The sequence below is a fragment of the Aethalodelphis obliquidens genome, unplaced genomic scaffold (assembly GCF_003676395.1).
Source record: "Aethalodelphis obliquidens isolate GAN/ISIS:26980383/991018 unplaced genomic scaffold, ASM367639v1 scaffold4, whole genome shotgun sequence".
Lineage (NCBI taxonomy): Eukaryota > Metazoa > Chordata > Mammalia > Artiodactyla > Delphinidae > Aethalodelphis > Aethalodelphis obliquidens.
This window is the reverse complement of record NW_020837948.1, coordinates 81,520,340-81,536,772: the sequence shown is the minus strand read 5'-3', so window position 1 is coordinate 81,536,772 and position 16,433 is coordinate 81,520,340. Positions and strand designations below refer to the sequence as shown.

General features: G+C 43.8%; 1 protein-coding gene and 1 non-coding gene across 2 annotated transcripts in view; both read left to right on the top strand.

Moving 5' to 3' along the window:
* The window catches only part of NIM1K (NIM1 serine/threonine protein kinase), a 70,070-nt gene that overhangs the window by 18,979 nt on the left and 34,658 nt on the right, over positions 1-16,433 (top strand). Inside the window, exon 2 of the mRNA XM_027101173.1 lies at positions 5,757-5,878. The gene's annotated coding sequence lies outside the window, so the exon portion shown is untranslated. The remainder of the gene's footprint in view (positions 1-5,756; positions 5,879-16,433) is intronic.
* Positions 9,708-9,780, top strand: TRNAW-CCA (transfer RNA tryptophan (anticodon CCA)). Its single transcript has one exon. It is a non-coding gene; the product is annotated as a tRNA-Trp (tRNA).

Here is a 16,433-nt window from a genome sequence, read left to right as displayed (position 1 = left end):
TCCTTTCAGGGCTGCCTATTTAACTGTGAGTCTTTGAGCTTGGGACAAGGGACGAGGGATGCCTTGGAATCCTGGGTAAACACTGATCCTCTAGTGTCCTAGTGGTAGGATTTAATTCACCACTAATTAGTGTTGGTTTTGGCTCCCATGGGGAAGTGTAAACACAAAGAAGGCAAGGAGTAGGGAGAAGGGCAAAGGCAAGTGCATGGGTGTGTCTATTTGCAGAACCATTTTGGAGGAACTGAGGAGTGCAGAGAAGGTTTTGAAAATAGAGCAGGGATTATTTCTCCTGCTTTAAAACACAGCAAAATCTGCTGGAGGCTACTAACGTGTCACACCCTTAAAATAAAAACAGAGGGAAACGGAGCCTTCTTTACTTGTACTGTGATCATTTTAACCTCAGTAGCCTTCCAAAGGGAGACCGTAATCGGGTTGTTTTTATTGTCTGTGGGCTGGAGCAAGCGTTGGTCTGTAAACATTGGATGCCTCCAACTCAAATAACCTACTTAGGAAAGTCTACCCACATTGGAGGTGTGCTTCACTGGGAACCTTAGAGTGCTGTTCAAAAGCAGTAGGGCATCTCCTCAAACTCACAAGGTTTCAGAAATTTTCCAGCCAGAGGTGCTCGGGTGAGGGGCACTTGTAACAAACCTGCCCTTGTTCTAGGAGACAGCGCTTGAAGAGTTTTGGTTTTTGTTTGGTTGTCTTTTTTTAGATTTTTGCCTTTTCTTCATCATACAACAGTTGTTTGTGGTGGGTTTTTTGTTTTTTTCAGCCAGAGAAGGATGTCTGTTAGAGAAATACCTGTATCTTCCAAGATCCACACTACCTTTTAAAGTATCTGTCCGATTCAAGTCATTTCAGCCAGCATTTATATACTCCTCCTGGGTACTGGGTGCCCAGAATCCTGAAATTAATAAGATTGAGGACCTGCCCCATAGAAACCCACGTTCCGCTCAGGAGGACAAATACGTACCCACGTAACTCAAACACCAGACAGGATTTGAAGATGTTGAAGGAAAATGTTGGAGTTCATGGGGGAAAACCAGAGGAGGAGCCAAATTCTTGCGAGGAGTATCAGAAGGAGAACAGAAGGGAAGGGAAAGGAAGGGAAGGGAAAAGAAGGAAAGGAAAGAGAATGGAATGTAGTCTTAATTTGAATACGTAGAATTTCAACCATTAGGTGACTGAAATTAAGAAAAGGAATGAAATTAACCTCTTGTAAAGCAAGAGTTTAAAATGATTTTTCTGCTTACCAACAAAATAAACCTGTTTTAATTCATTGATTAATTCTTCTACTCCATAAACATGCATTGAGTACCTATGATGTGCCAGGCACTGTTCAGAGATAGAAAAGGAATAGAACATCTCTGCTTTCAGTTCCTTCATTGTCTAAACAGGTAGACAGAGATGTGCACACAAACAGTGACACCACAGAGAGGCAGATGTACCCAGAGGGATGCATGAAATACTCTTGAGAGCCCCGTGGGTGTAAGAGAGTCAAGGAAGACTTCACGGACGGATGGAGTTTCGGAGGTTTGATGGTGAATGGGTCATGGAAACAGTCCATGTAGAGGGCATGTCATGTACAAAGGCAGAGAAGCATGAAGCAGCCTGGGATGTTTATGAGACCTCAGGTGTTTTGATATGTCTCAAATATAGGGTTATAAGGGATGAAAAGTTTGGCTGGGTCTGGAAATTAAACTGACAAGAAGAGGATACAAATTTATTTAATATACATCTTATGTGACATGGGAGCCTTCATAAAGAAATGAAGACCCAAAGAAACAGGCCTGAGTGTTTTACACTGGGTTTGATGAAGACTTGACAGTCATGGAGGAATATGATAGGCTAAGGAGTACGAGTTGAGTGTAGTCAACTGGTAGAAACTTAGCAAAGCCTCTTTGTTAGGATTCTTCTTTATGACCCTTTGTCTTCAGAGATAAGGCTGCTCCTTTCCTCCAGGTATAGGGAGAGCCCATCTCACCTGAGGGTTGTATAACATGTTTCAGGGAAGAAGGGCAAGGCGAGAAGAAAGTCAGAGTGACTCTCCTGCTTAAAATACTATGGGGCCGGGCTTCCCTGGTGGCGCAGTGGTTGAGAGTCCGCCTGCCGATGCAGGGGACACGGGTTCGTGTTCCGGTCTGGGAAGATCCCACATGCCGCGGAGCGGCTGGGCCCGTGAGCCATGACCGCTGAGCCTGTGCGTCCGGAGGCTGTGCTCCACAACGGGAGAGGCCACAACAGTGAGAGGCCCGCGTACCGGAAAAAAAAAAAAAAAAAGTGGATTCCACACAAAGCATGATGTGACTCCCAGCTGAAGCCAAGCCGAGATGCCGGGGTCTGGGCCTCAGGGCAGCGCTAGCCACCCAGTGTGGCGGTCACAGCAGCACCTACCCCCATATAAGGCTCTGGGGAGGAGCCACTAGGAGGCCACTTCCTCCCTCTGGCCCCGAAGGGCTCAGCCCCTCCTCCTCACAGCTGTGATCTGCTTTGTGGAGAATTTACAAGACGAGGATGACCTACAGAAACCGTAGGAACTGTGACCGTACATCCTTTCTTATAACTCTCTGTGTTCAGTGTTCCACCATAGAAAAGTTTGTATCCAGAGAGAGCAGGTACGCCACGTGGAAGGGGGTCTGCGCTAGGAAGACAGTCGGGAGGGCGGGGCAGGGAAAATGCCAAGACCGGGACCTTGACCGTAACCGGCGTGGAAACCGTACGTGATGTCAGTGGATCCAAGTGGAGGTTGGAGAGCTCCTCTTGCTGTGCTGCGGCAGCTGCCCCTTCCATCCCGGTCCTGCCGCCCGCAGGTGTGGGGCTCCCACCATCCATCCGCGGTGGCGCTGGGCTGGCAGGGGCGGCGGGTGGGGGGGTGGGAAGGAAGGGAGGGAGAAGCTCCCTGCCCTCGCCGCTCCGGGGCCGACCGCCCGGAGCTGAGGTCCTCCGACCTTCAGACCGTGATGGAGTACTGAGATATATAGTTTCTCGGAAAGTTTGAGAAACGGAATCAATAACGTGCTCGTTGTGGGGCCCGACGGCGCGGGAGGACTCGGGCGGCTCCCCAGCTGCTGCTGCGGGTTGAGCGAGAACTTCCACTACTGGGACAGCGCCGGGCCGCACACCTGCACGCTCAGGCCGCCGTTCTGGGCCCCCGTACGGGCTGTCCAGGCACAGGGTGCTGCCCACGTGCCCTCAAGCTGCTCACATTTCTGGTCTCAGGACTTAATGAAGCTCAGGTTCTTGATGTCTCATCGGAGAAAGAATTCAGCGAGACACAAAGTGATAGGTAAGAAATGGATTTATTTAGAGAGAAACACACTCCACAGACAGAGTGCGGGCCATCTCAGAAGGTGAGAGCGGCCTCCTGCAGTCATTTTAATGAAGGATTTTAAGTGGGAAAGTAATATCTACATTTTAGAAAGATCCTGCAGGCGGTTTCCTGGAGAATAAAGTTGACAGGGCAAGACAGGAAGTAGAAAAGCCCACTAGAAGGCTGTTTCAGCCAACTAGGTACCGGATGGGATTGAGACCTTTAAAGACCATCCCCTTCACCCCCCACATGCAATTCAAAATTTAAGCAAAGCTAACCATAAGATAAGAATAAGAGAACCCAAGTTCTGATGTTTCTTATGATGATTGTTTAGATGCATTGAAAAAATTATGTCAAATATCAAAATATTTTAAGACTTCTATTGCCTCTTCTCTTTGGTGCCCTGGTCTGCTGGTGCCCTAAAGCATGTGCATCGCTGTGTCTTGTGGGATCCAGCCTGCCCAGTACAGGCGGTGGTCAGGATGATGGGTAAAAAGACTGGGGTGGTTTGAAGTGGGAGAATCAACAGGACTGAGTGATGGATGAGGGGAAGAGAGAAGCCAGGGACGGCGCCGAGACTTCTGACTTGGGTGGCAGGGTCGTGCCCTGCCTTTGGATTTCTACTGCTCATCATGGCTGACATTTGGCCGTGGCCCCTCCCAGGCAGGCACCCTTCCAGCATCTGTTCCCTCTGCAGAGTGCCTCCATCCTTTGCACTTAGTCCAGGCTCCAACGGGTATTTTAAAATGCCCTCATCCGAGGGCCCCCAATAAATCCCTCACAGACTTTAAAATCCTCAGGACCAGATTCAGCCTCTGACATAACCACCGTTTCAGCACAGCTCTGTCATGAGACTCCTGACACAACCTTGGCTCGGATAGGAGGGCTCAGCAGGGGCCCCCGTTCCTTTCACCCATCGTTCATCCTCCCCTTGTAGGTGGCTCCTCTGTGCAAAGGTAACCTGGTCCCCTTACTTGCTCTGGAACTGTGGCTCAGTGACAAAAGGAGAAGATGCAGCCCGTGGAGACACAGCTTTATCCCGATGACATGCATCATGTCATCAGCCACTGCCAGCCCCCAAATCTGTCTGGGAACAAAAGGCCCCAGGCAGCAGCTAAATATATCTCTGGGAATGTTTCTGAATATTCTGAAATATCCATAACTCAGTTGGGAAGAGAATTCCCCCCATGATCCTGGGACTAGAGTTCATTATACTGTTTTCTTCGGGATTCCCAAAGCCCTAACTCTGAGAGAAACAAAAACAAGTGCAGGGTGCACACCAGCTAATATTCTCCATGAGGGCTTTAACTTCCTCTTCGTGTTACTCCAGGCCTGGTGTCAGATACTGGCCCCATAGTGCCATGTATCGTTTTCATCACCAAGATTGGAGCACCCCCTTCTGCCTGGGGGTGTATTCTACAGTCAGTTGGTAATTATGTCACCATTTCAACCACTTGACACAAAGTGCCAGGTTTCATTTCTTTCCAAGTCACCCTACTTCTGAACTCACAACTCTGGAAAATCTCAGCTTTGGAATGCTGGACTAGACCATGCCACGTGGGTAGGCCAGTTTACTGTATCAGAGATGAGTTACTTTTACATACACGGTCACCAGAGAGAGGCCATGTTCCCCAGAAATCGGTGGAGGTAAACGTATACTTTTAGTCCTTAAGCCAAGAAAATCGTTGTCATAATCATAAATAGTCCAAATAGCGACAACAAGAAAAGCACACACTGAAGTATACAGGGTGAAATGTGAAAGAGCTTCTTGAATCCTCCACCTCCTCCCCTATTTCATTTCCCTCCTCCTTGGCAACAGTCGGGTACTGCGCATCCAGAACTTTTCCTGCACTTTGTAGATATCTTTCCCTATGTGTGCATAGATGGCCACTTAAATGATTTAAGTGACTGTTATCATGAAGCTCTCAGAGATGTGCCCATTTCATAGATCCGTACATACCCCTTATCTTTACAATGATAAATAATTCATAAAATTCAAACTAAAGTAATACAGGGCAGGGAGGAGAGGGGGAGTGTGGGCTGAGAATCACAGCAGAAATCTTCCTGATGCATAATTCAGAATCTTTCTGTGTTCAGTCTGTGATCTTTTTGCAGTTTTATACATTCGAATAATAATAATACCTGGTCTCTAAAGCTCATGCTCTGTTTGTGGGCTGCCCCATGCGATGAGATCCTTGTTATCTACTTTCACTCACCTCCTTGGGGAAATATTTTCAGCCTGAAATACCGGGTCAATTAGCAAGCACCATGGAACAGTATGTAATTCTCAGAACTGGCTCCAGAAGCCTCCTGGCTCCCTGGTGGGTGCCCCTTAAACTGCCTCGCCAACACTGTGTAATCACTTCTTCTTCAACCAGCCCCAGATTGTTCCCGCTCTGGGGAAGAAAGCGTCTCTAATTACATTTGCCTTTCTCTTCCTCAGTCGCCAAGGTCCTCTGTGCAGATGCCTGTGCTCAGCAGTTCCTGGAGCAGCAAAGGCGCAGCCAGACAGAAGGGCCCTTCCTCTCCTTTTAGAGAGCAGTGCATTTTGCTTTTCCAAGCCAGGTAGGCCTGCGTGATCTTTGACTTCACGGCTCATGTTCTTCAATGGATTTACATTATTATTTACTATGTTACTCCCTTCACACAGAAGGCCAGTTTGGTATTAATGTATTTTCTCTTCATGTAAAATCCAGAATGACTGCTTATACCTACATGATTTATGAATTTCCTGCCTCCCTAGAGGATGTTCTATTTCTCATCAAGATGAATATTTAGTTGATTTAAAAAAACAACTAATCTTTGATCCTGGTATACCTACTGGTATCGACCTATAAAGACATGTAAATACCCTTTATTACCATTTTCTTTCCTGAGAGCATTTAAAAATGTGGAGATGCTGTATTTTCTATGGGCTAAATTGCTCTTTACTGAAGACCTCAGGAATGGTTTTCTGTGAAGTAAGTTGAGGGAATGTCCTTTATGGAAACCGGGTGGGGGGTTTTCCCTGTGTTTGCTCCTGGCTGGTTTGAGGCCAGCCTCCTATGAATTTTCTTTTATTTTATTGAAAGTTTATTTTATTTTTTTTATACAGCAGGTTCTTATTAGTTATCTATTTTATACATATTAGTGTATACATGTCAATCCCAGTCTCCCAGTTCATCCCCCACCCCCCCACCCCGCTTTCCCCCCTTGGTGTCCATACTCCTATGAATTTTAAATTGTTCATGACAACAGAAGAAGAAAAAGCTACAGCAGCTGAGAGGGCAGATATAGTAGCCATGGAGATAAAAGCGCTGCTTTTTTCCCTCTGGGATGCAAAATTTGTGTTTGAATGTGAATGACATCTTGAGATCAATGCATTTGGTACAGTTCAGTAGTACAATAAAGAATGGTGTCAGAGATTGGGTAGAAAGATAAGGGATCAAGGCTTAATGAATCAAGGCTTTTTGGAAGAGGTGGGCCAAAGACGAAGTATTTTGGGAACTAGGGACAAGTCATGTAATCTCTCTGGCCCTTGTCTCCTAAGCCCTAAAGTGAAGGGCTGGGAGGGAAGGACCACTGAAGTGTCCTCCGTTTCTAACATTCTGTAATTCTTTGTTCTAGCCATTTTGAACAGTGTAGGCAAAGAACAGCAGGCAAAATCTAAATAAAAGTCTGAAAGGGGAGATAGCTGTTAAGAATGCAAGCTGGAGGGACTTCGCTGGTGGTCCAGTAGTTAAGACTCTGCAGTCTTCCACTGCAGGGGGTGCAGGTTCAATCCCAGGTCCGGGAACTAAGGTCCCACATGCCATGCGGCACAGCCAAAAAACAGAAAGTGAGCTGGGATGGAAGATGTGCACAGAAATGTGAATGGCAGAAAGGGAACATGAATGGTCTGGAATCAGAAGGTTGTATTTAATCCAAAAATATGGTCAAGGTAGTAGGAAAAAGATTTGAAGGCAGCTGGCTGGGTAGTTTGCATTAAGTATTTTCTAGTGTAACATTTTAATTCCCTTAATTGTTTCAAATGTATTTTAACAGCTTTATTAAGATGCAATTCAAATACCACACAATTGACTCATTTAAAGTATACAGTTCAATGACTTTCAGTATATTCACAGAGCTGTGCATATTTACATCACCACAATCAGTTTTAGAATATTTTCATTACCCTAAAAAGAAATGTTGCTCTGCTTAGCCAGTGTCCCCAACTCCTCCCTCTAAGCCCTAGCCAACCACTAATCTACTTTCTGTTGCTATAGATTTGCCTATTCTGAACACTTCATGTAAATGGGATCATAACAATACATGGTCCTTTATGACTGCTTCTTTCACCTAGCAGAATGTTTTCAAGGTTTGTCCTTGCTGTACATATGTCAGTACTTCATTTCTTTTTATTGATGAATAAAAATAAATAAAATTAATAAAATAAAAATCATATAAATGAATAATTATAACAATATGTTGTTTTATTTTTAACATATAAAGATACAATAGTTGTAACAATAATAGTACAACAAAGAGGAGGAGGGAGTGGAGCTATTTTATTTATCCATTCATCAGTTGATGGATATTTGGGTTGTTTCTACTTTTTAGCTATTATGAATTATGCTGCTATGAACATTTGTATATAAGTTTTTGTGTGGACATGTTTTCATTTCTCTAAGGTATACACTTAGGAGAGGAATTGCTAGTTTATGAGATAACTATATTCAACTGTTTTAAAAACTGACAGATTGTTTTTCAAGGCGCTGCACCATTTCACATTCCCACCAGCAGTGTATGAAGTTTCCAGTTCCTCCACATCCTCTCTAACACTTGTTATTACCTGTCTTTTTTATTCTAGCCATCCTGGTGGATGTGAAGTGGTATCTCATTGTGGTTTTGCATTCCCTGATGGCTCATGACGTTGAGCATCTTTATATGTTTTTTGTGGCCATCTGTATATCTTCTTTGGAGAAATGTCTATTTAGATCCTTTGCCCATTTTTATTTTTTATTATTTTTTATTTTTTTATTTATTTTTTAATAAATTTATTTATTTACTTTTGGCTGCGTTGTGACTTCGTTGCTTCACCCAGGCTTTCTCTAGTTGCGGCAAGCAGGGCCTACTCTTCGTTGCAGTGTGCGGGCTTCTCATCTCGCTGGCTTCTCTTGTGGAGCACGGGCTCTAGGCTCATGGGCTTCAGTAGTTGTGGCACGCAGGCTCAGTAGTTGTGGCTCACAGGCTCTAGAGCGCAGGCTCAGTAGTTGTGGCGCACGGGCTTAGTTGCTCCGCGGATGTGGGATCTTCCCGGACCAGGGCTCGAACCCGTGTCCCCTGCATTGGCAGGCGGATTCCTAACCACTGCACCACCAGGGAAATCCCCTTTGCCCATTTTTAATTGGGTTATTTGTCTTTTTATTTGAGTTATTTTTTGTGTTATCTTTTTATTTTTAATTGAGTTATTTTATTTATAGATTCTCGACACAAATCTTAACACTAGACCACCAGGGAACTCCCAGAACCTAGTTTAAATTTATACTAACTCAATTTTAGTGAAATCAAGAAACTTTACTCCTTTATAGCTCCATTCCCTCCTCCTCTTTGTTGTACTATTATTGTTATAACTATTGTATCTTTATATATTAAAAATAAAATAGCATATTGTTATAATTATTCATTTATATGATTTAATGTCTTTTAAAGAAGCTGAGAGAAGAAAGGATAGCAAGTGTAGATAGACTTGAGGATTATTACAAACCCCTTGAGTGAAGAAATCCTCTCTACTTTGTTTCATTATCATATCCCCTGCACCTAGAACAGTGTTTGTCACATAGTAGATGCTCATTTAATATATAAATGAATGAATAATGATCTCCATACAGACAATCAATGAAGTCCCAGAGAGAGACAGTACCAGTAAGATGTAGAGATGAGTAATGAAGAGATTAAGATTAAGAGAATAAGGTTGCGTGACTTGTGTGTATTGGGGGAGAGGTAATAATCATAATGAGAAGAAGTGAGAGTGTCTTTCTTTTTGGGTTTTTTTTTTTTTTTTTTTTTTTTGCGGTACGTGGGCCTCTCACTGCTGTGGCCTCTCCCGTTGCGGAGCACAGGCTCCGGATGCACAGGCTCAGCGGCCATGGCCCACGGGCCCAGCCGCTCCACGGCATGTGAGATCTTCCCGGACCGGGGCACGAACCCGTGTCCCCTGCATCGGCAGGCGGACTCTCAACCGCTGCGCCACCAGGGAAGTCCGGAGAGTGTCTTTCTTATTCAGTGCCATATGTGTCTGAGGCTTAACACGGTGTTGGCATATAGCAGATGCTCAGTAAATGTTGAATGAATGAATGATGCATCCTATGGCTGGTGCAGATCTTGGAGGATGAGGCAAGAGAGTTTCAGTCTTAGAAGTCCCTGTGTTGGGACTTCCCTGGTGGTCCAGTGGTTAAGACTCTGTGCTCCAAATGCAGGGGGCCCAGGTTCGATCCCTGGTCAGGGAACTAGATCCCGTTTTCCTCAACTAAGATCCCGCCTGCCGCACCTAAGACCTGGCGCAGCCAAATAAATAAAATATACCTTTTTAAATAAAGAGAAGTCCCTGTGTTCCCCAAATGAATACAATCTCTGTCTCTTCTCAGTGCCTCTGGCTCTAAACTGGTGCTTCTCCTGGGGTCTCACCTTGTGTCCCACATCCCCACTGGACTGCCTGGACCACCTGCTCCCTTTGTGGGTCCTAAGCAGGATGTCCAATTACTGAAGGATGAGAAGTGCAAGCTTATTGGTTAAGACTGAGCAGAGGGAAGACAGAATAAATTTATCATTAACCAAGCTGGTAGGGTGGAGGGTGGGCAGTGAGAAGGGGAAGAAGAAAATTATTAGTGATTGGCGGAGGCAACTGAGAGAAAACCTGTGATCTTCTACATTTGTATACTCATTCATTCACCCACAACATTTATTGAAAGCTTGCATAGAACAAAGTGTTCAGCTTTCCTTATGCCAAATATTAAGTCCTAGACATAAAAAATTACTGTATTGTAAAAACATTCTGGAAATAACTGTATAGCCCGCTGTGGCGGTGAAGATGAGCCCCGAGACTGGAGCCTCCCTGCTTGGGCTTGAATCCTGGATGGGTGGAGTCGCCTGACCTCCCTTTCTGTAAAACCTAGAATTCATGTAAGGATTAAATGGTTAATACACATAAAGCACCTAGAATAGTGCCCACCCCAGCGTATGTATTATATTATGTAAGAGCTAACTATTATTATTGATGTAATAATTGTTATCAAACAAAGACTAGAATAGTTGAGATTATCAGTAAATTTCAATAAAAGTTTAGACTTCCCATTTTCCATACTACATATCTATCTAGGCTTCTCCTTAGTAGCAGCCAATTATGTATATATGTATTTATTTATTTTACAGCTTGAGCTAATGAGAAGCAACAACTCTCTTCTTATATATATTTATTTCGTTTTGTTATGTGGTTACTGTGGTAAAGAGCTGTTTTCTACCTCTGAAAAACCGGCTTTACTCCAGAGGTTACCAGAACAGAGAGGAGCCCCCGGATGGATAATTCAGAGGGAAGGAAAGCAGTTGCTTTTCTTTCAAATTAGGTTGATCTGAGTGAATTCCTGCCTGAGATTTCAAAGCCATGGCAGATCAATGGACTCAGGAATCAAAGACACCAAAGGTGATGTTTCTAATGTAAATGTATGAGCCATTCAAAACACTAATTAATGACTGTTCCTAGCTGGTTGTATCATGTAAAAGAGCAGCGTCATGAAAGATTCTTTTTTAAGGTTTAAAAAAAAATCTTTAGATTAGAAAGATACAGTAGAAAGGTTGGATGTTTATTTCCATCGCTGAATGCAAGAACCGCCTCTTCCCCCCTACTCCCCTATTCCCCATAAGTGTTCCATAACCCACTTGCATTGCTTGGACCCTTAAAGTTCACTTGAACAATTAAGATTTGTCTTACTGTAGAACTGCAGGGTTCCTTCCAGTCAATTTTCTCAGTTGAAACATAGAACACACTTTAAACACCGAGCATCGGTACCCAATGTGCTTATCTCAGCAGCAGATCGCCTATTTTAAGTCAGGCACGCACAGTGAGTGTCCAGGTCGTTGGGGCCTTAGTAAACTCATCATGTGGAGAGGGGGTTTTGGGCACATAATAGGTGTTTAATAAATGTTTGCTAAATGAATGAATGATGGTGGTGATGGTGAGCTGAAAATACATTTATCATAAATAGGAGTCTTATCTAGATTTTTCACCCTGAATGAACCCAGACAAGTCATTTAACCGGATCATTTCATGCCTTGGTTTCCATGTCTTTAAAAGAAAGTATTGATATAATTAGTGGTTTTAGGAGTAGACTAGAGCTATGTTAATTCAAAATAATTACACTGAAGACTTCTACTGCCGAACTCACCTGGTTACAGCAAGGAGCAGGGAAGCATCTAAACATCAGGTTATACATTTGTCAACACAGTCTTACACTGGTCGTCAGGAAAGTGAGCACTCGCTCTTATTTGGCCTGAGGTGCCTTCTAGGGAGGGATGCTATCAGGTAAAACAAATAACAGTGGATATGCAGCTACACAATTATTTATCCTCATTAACTATCCAAAGTAAGAGGAAGAAATAACACATTTAAGTAAAATGATCACTTATATATCATCCAAACAGTGACACTTTTTTTTTTTTTTTTTTTGCGGTACGCGGGCCTCTCGCTGTTGTGGCCTCTCCCATTGCGGAGCACAGGCTCCGGACGTGCAGGCTCCGTGGCCATGGCTCACGGGCCCAGCCGCTCCGCGGCATGTGGGATCTTCCCGGACCGGGGCAAAAACCCGTGTCCTCTGCATCGGCAGGCGGACTCTCAACCACTGCGCCACCAGGGAAGCCCCAATGACACTTTTGAGAATAAAGAAAGGAGGTAATATTAATCACATTGGGAAACGCATGGACAGTATTAGGCAAACCAGAACGTACAGTCAGCCTGGGTCTATGCCATGTCCAGAAGCAGTCTCAAGTGTGCAGGATCAATTTTGCCCTTTTTGAACTAACTCAAAATTTTCCCTTCCTGACCTCACCGTTTGCCTGTGATAGAACTCTCAATCCTCTTAAGATCTACGGTAGATCACTTGTAGCTTCAGCTTATTTGCTAGTTATAGCATCTGTGTTTCTCATTATAAAATCATTAGCATTACCTAGGCAACGAAGAATGAGGCATATGCCTTCTGCTCCATTTGGTGAAATTCTTCCTCTGTTTTTAGCTAATTTCCTTTTGTGAGTGTTCTACCGTTATTCACACCTTATTTTGTCTGATTTTCTACAGGTCCTGGTGCCCTGTACACATTCTCCTAAATGTGCTGACTACACGTTTCAGTTCCACTAGTGAATCTTGATAACTCTTCTTCCTCCTATAAGATAGATTTCCCCTCTAACTAGCACTGCCCACTCAATAGTCGTAGGATATTGACCCCTCAGCTGGCTGTACCCGCTAGAATATCCATGTATTCTGGTGGAAAAGAGCCAGATCTTTTATACATTTGCTCAACAAATATTTAATTGAGCTCTTATTGTGTGCCAAATACTGTTTAGAGTCCTGGATATATAATCTAGTCTTTGATCTGTCTGCTGGTTTTCTTAATGGTATCTTTTGATACCCGTAAATTTTAAATGCTGATAAAGTCAAACTTATCAAATTTTTTTTCCCTCTTACTGTTTGTGTTTTTTGTATCCAGTCCAAAAAACTTGCCCTACTTCAAAGTCCTGGAGATATACTTCTAGAAGCTTTATGGTGTTAGGTTTTATGTTTAAGTCAATGACATATCTCGGATTAATTTTTGTGCCTGGTGTGGGATAAAGGTCAAGGTTCAACTTTTATTTACACAGACATCCAGTAGATCCAGCACCATTTGTTAAAAAAGACTTGCCTTTCCCCACTGAATTGGCTTGGCGCCTTGGTGGAAAATCAATTGACCGTATATATGGGTCAATCCCTGGACTCTCTTTTGATTTTTTGGTCTATCCTTACACACTGTCTCAATTACTGTAGCTCTTATGAATATAGTCTGTATAAGTCAAATATGATCACTACTCTGAAGGAGCTTACAATCTGATTTATGAGAGAGACAGTCAACATAGAAGTCATAATAGTACAAAGAGGTGGAGAAAATCACAGTGCTAGCCACAGATGTTGGAAGTACAAAAGAGAACTCCACCTGGTTTAGGTGTGTAGGTACACAAGCTACCTGAAGGAGGTAACACCTAAAATGATCCTTAAGGGATCAGTAGGAATTTGCAGAGGAGTAGGCCTGGTGCCCTCCAGTAAGACTGAGAAGACCAGTGCGGCTGGGTGGAGTGAGTGAGGTGGAGATTGGAATGGATGACATCAAAGAAGAAGGGGATCACATTGGGCTGAGCCTTGAAGGCCATTTTAAGGGTCTTAGCTTTTACTCTGAGTGAGAAGGGAAGCCATCCAAGGGTTTTGAGTAGAGCAGTGACATGATCTGACGTCTTTTAGAAGGATCTTCCTGGATGCTCTGTTTGAAACAGACGATGTCTGAGCTGGTCTCAGAGCTTCTATCTTACCTGGCTGGTGGGTGCCAGATAAAACAGAAGCTCTGAGACCAGCTGCAGAGACTGTAACTATAATCCAGTCAAAAGCTGTTGGTGGCGTGGACTCAATGGTAATACTGGGATGACTGTGGTTTGGGTAATAATGGGATAAAGGGATTGTGTTCTGGATATATTTTGAAAATAGAGCCAGTGAGATCTGCTGACAGATTGAACATGAGATATAAGATAAAAAGAGGAGTCCAGGTTTTCGGCTTCAGCTAGAAGGATGTGTTGCCAGTCCCCAATATGTGAGAGCAAGTCTGGAGAAGAAAGTCAGAAGCTTGGTTTTCCTACTTTAGAGTAAATATGAGAGACTGCTAGCCAAAGTACGAGCCATTTCCCCTACAGAGAAACCAGGTGGAGATAAAGTCATCATGTGAGTCGTCAAGCCCAGTGTGAGCAGCACTGTCCTAGGTGGTGGGGAACCTAGGGGAATGGACGTGACCACCGCATGCGGACCCTGCTCTTGAGGAGAGCTGCGAGGGGGCTTGATTCACACAAATGAAATGGAAGAAATGTGAAGTCAAGGACCAGACTGTGGATGCAGATCTCAGGTGCCAGAGGAGAGTGGCAGTGTGGTCAGGAGTACTTCAAGTATGCTTCTAGAAGGAAATGGGAAAGAAGCCATCTTCACAGGTTGGGGAAAACTTAGAGAGGAAAAGGCAAAACTGTGGTGCTAAGCAGGAACCACTAGAGACACAGATATTCTAGGCCTGGCTGGAAGGTTGTCAGAAGGATTTTTAAAATTTGGTTCCTGGCACATAGTAGGCACTTGAGAAAGGATAGCTAGTAGTACGTGTTATATGGGGGGAATAATGGAGATAAAATTATGAGTCAAACTTCCTGAGTTCAGCCCCACCCCCATGTCAACACCTACTCCTTTGATGCCCTTTGCCCTTTCTCCCTTCCTAGGTTGTCTTCTAATACCTCTATTAGAAACCTTCAAATCTGGCTTTCTGAATTGTTTGTGAGGGGAAAAGGGAATTCGACTATCCTATGTCAGCAGGTTCATGCAGGCTTATGGGGTTTTAATCATTTCACTTGTGTGAAGACTACAAAGGTCCAGAGGGGGGCAATGTGACTCTTGGACTTCAGGAGGGCTTTCTTTTCCTACAAATGCTTTGGAATTCATCCCCTTGTCCCCTGCCACCAGCACCCCTCACGTACCTCCACTGCTGGGTAACTATTTAAGAATCCTCAGATGTGTTTCTTGTAGGATGTAAAGGGATCACTTATGATGGATGGGAGGATCTTAGTAAAGGTTTCAAATTTTACTTGAAATTTGAATTTTTTATGATGGTGAAAGTAAGAGCTTTTATTCTGAAATGCTGCCCTCCTCCATGACTGTAGCGCTGCAGCCCTCCTGCCATGATAGACTTTCTTGAGTTCTGCTCAAAGAGAAAAAAATGTTTTTTCGAACACCCCCTATGGCCATCACTCAAACGTTGCTCCTGCTTCTTAGTGAACACACTACATTAGAGTTGAAGAAAGTTATAAGGCAGCAGAAGAGCAGTGTCTGCTTTGACTTGCAAATATTTTTAATCCCTTAAAAATAAACCACGAGCTGCAAAGAGGCATGAGTGTTCCTGTACTGTGTTTCCTAAATTAGTTATTCCTGAGGAGATGTAGGATACATTTTGTTTTTCTGCTCAGGGCCACCTGCTTGTGATTCAACCCATGGTTTCCTTCTGTACCTTAATGCCATTCCTTATTTGTATGGAGGCAACCATGCTCCCTCAGAAGAGCTGGGAAGATCTGTGTTTTGTAAATGAATTATAACTGAGATTCATATCTTTATGGGGAAGGGCCTGAGTTTCTGCCATGTTGCTTCTGGAACTTGACCCCATTCTCTTCCTCATGTGTTTGAAATTCCTGGTTTCACATGTTGTAAGGTTAACTTAAATATACAATCTCCATGCACTTGGAGGGCAACTTTAAGGGCAACTTTCTTAATTTCAGTTGGCCTTAGTTTTGTTTTTCGTTTTAATCTGTGAAAAGGAAGTGACAGTACCTTACCTCACAGGGTGGCCATGTCATTCATCCATTCATTCACTTATTCATCCATTTCACTGTTGTCTGTTGTAAAATACCTAGCATTATAAAATTACAAACATTATATTTTTGATCTAGTAGATTTTAACAAATTTTAAAATTGCATTCTAGAAAAATTTAATACAGATACAAAAATGGTGCAAAGAACGTTATAAACCTCCATGTGCTCATCACCCAGCTTCAAAAATGATCAATTCAGGGCTTCCCTGGTGGCACAGTGGTTGAGAGTCCGCCTGCCGATGCAGGGGACATGGGTTCGTGCCCCGGTCCGCGAGGATCCCACATGCTGAGGAGCGGCTGGGCCCGTGAGCCATGGCCGCTGGGCCTGCGCGTCCGGAGCCTGTGCTCCGCAATGGGAAAGGCCACAACAGTGAGAGGCCCGCGTACCGCAAAAAAAAAAATCAATTCATGGGTCAGTCTTGTTACATTTAAATTCCTATCATTTTCTCCACTCATTATTTTGAAACAAATTCCAGAC